This window comes from Lucilia cuprina, chromosome X (assembly GCF_022045245.1).
Source record: "Lucilia cuprina isolate Lc7/37 chromosome X, ASM2204524v1, whole genome shotgun sequence".
NCBI lineage: Eukaryota > Metazoa > Arthropoda > Insecta > Diptera > Calliphoridae > Lucilia > Lucilia cuprina.
Genome location: NC_060949.1, coordinates 10,531,196 through 10,532,805, shown reverse-complemented (window position 1 = coordinate 10,532,805; position 1,610 = coordinate 10,531,196).

The following is a 1,610-nucleotide window of genomic DNA, read 5'->3' as shown; positions in this document are numbered from 1 at the left end:
ATGGGGGCTAGGTGAAATAATGCACCGATTTCAACCATTTTCAATAGGCTTCGTCCTTGTGCCAAAAAACATGCTTGGTCCAAATTTCATCAAATTATCTTGAAAATTACGCCCTGTACCTTGCGCACAAGGTTTACATGGACAGCCAGCCTGCCGGACAGACGGACGGACGGATGGACGGACGGACATGTCTTAATCGACTCAAAAAATGATTCTGAATCGATCGGTATACTTTAAGGTGGGTATTGGACCAATATTTTTGTATGTTACAAACATCAGCACAAACGTATAATACCCTCCCCACTATAGTGGTGTAGGGTATAAAAAGCAAGAAGAATTAGTTAATTCAAAAATTCTTAATTTGGAAATCACAAATAACATTCTGCGAAGACAACTCAACCGATGTGACATTCTTATTAATGGATTGCCCAAAGATTTAAATAATGATGAATTATATTCAACAATCTTTAAAATTGGAGAAATTTTAGATGTTAATTTGCAGCATAATGATATAAATATGTGTACTTATATTAGAGGAAAAATTGAAATTCTGGTGAAGTTTAATTGTGCTCATAAAAGAGATCTTCTTTTAAAAAAGTATTTCGAAAAGCGGCATCATGAAATAACTCCCCAAAACAAAAATGAAATAACTCCCTAAAAACTTGATCAGAAAGCAAAAACAATGAAATTTGGGGATTTAATTCGTTTTTTTGGGGCATTATTTCACATTTGAAATGGGGAGTTATTTCATTATGAAATAATTACTCAAAATTCAAAAATGAAATAAATGCCTAAAAATATTTTTGGGGAGTTATTTCATTATATTACTTTTTATCACACGAAATAAAATAATATATGTCTGATAGCCGGCCTTCGGCCGGGCGCAAAGGTTTTATTTTCTGGGGTACATTGGACACCGCTAAGAATACACTCTCCCTGTATCAAGAGTGTTCAGCCTTAGGCCGGTTATTTAGGAAATCTTTACTAAGCGATTCCGGTGTTGGTCATATTATAGAGAGGTAAGTCCTTGCGTCCGGCCGTAGGCCGACTATTTAGGAAATATTAATTAAGCGAAGCCGTTGTTGGACATACCATAGAGTAGAAAGTCCTTGCGCACGGCCGCAGGCCGGCTCTTAAGGGAATTTTTATTAAGCGATTAAACTGAAATGTATTAAACATTGAAGTCCTACTCGAAAGTATAAGCGACTTACTTTTTCTAGAAATGTCACTAAAACCGACTTGTTCCATAATTCGTTATTTTTAAATGGGAACTTATTTCATTCTAAAATTACGGATTTGTTTCGTATGAAATAAATCCCCATAAATGGGGTGTTATTTCATTTTAATTTCGGAAGTTATTTCATTTCATTGGGGCTTTTTTCATTTTTAAATTGGGGAATTATTTTATAATGAAACAAGTCCCCAAATTTGAGGACTTATTTCATTTTTGTTTTGGGGAGTTATTTTGTGGGGAGTTATTTCATGACGCCCGAAAAGCACACCCTAAATTTAAATGATCTGAATATAAGAAACTCAACATATAAGGAGTGAGATCGAAAAATTCTTAACATACATATATATTTATAAAAAAGAAACCACTAAACTTACAG